Here is a 298-nt window from a genome sequence, read left to right as displayed (position 1 = left end):
ATAGGCCTGTCACACAAGTAATAATAAATCATCAAAAAAACATTACAATAAAAAAACATAAAGATCATACAAATCGACCTGTAAAACACACACCCACACCCACACCCACACCCACACCCACACACACACACACACACACACACACACACACACACACACACACACACAGCTTAAACTCTGATAATGTTCCCCTTGAAAACTGTAAAAAACAATCCTTAGTTATCTGGTCTCTATTGATAGTAAGGTCTGTTCCCAAAACAATCGTCTTCAGTGCAGCCTCCTCTCTTGTTCTGGGTCC

The sequence above is a fragment of the Sprattus sprattus genome (genome assembly GCF_963457725.1).
Source record: "Sprattus sprattus genome assembly, chromosome: 11".
In the NCBI taxonomy this organism is placed as follows: domain Eukaryota; kingdom Metazoa; phylum Chordata; class Actinopteri; order Clupeiformes; family Clupeidae; genus Sprattus; species Sprattus sprattus.
Note: the sequence above shows the minus strand (reverse complement) of the source record.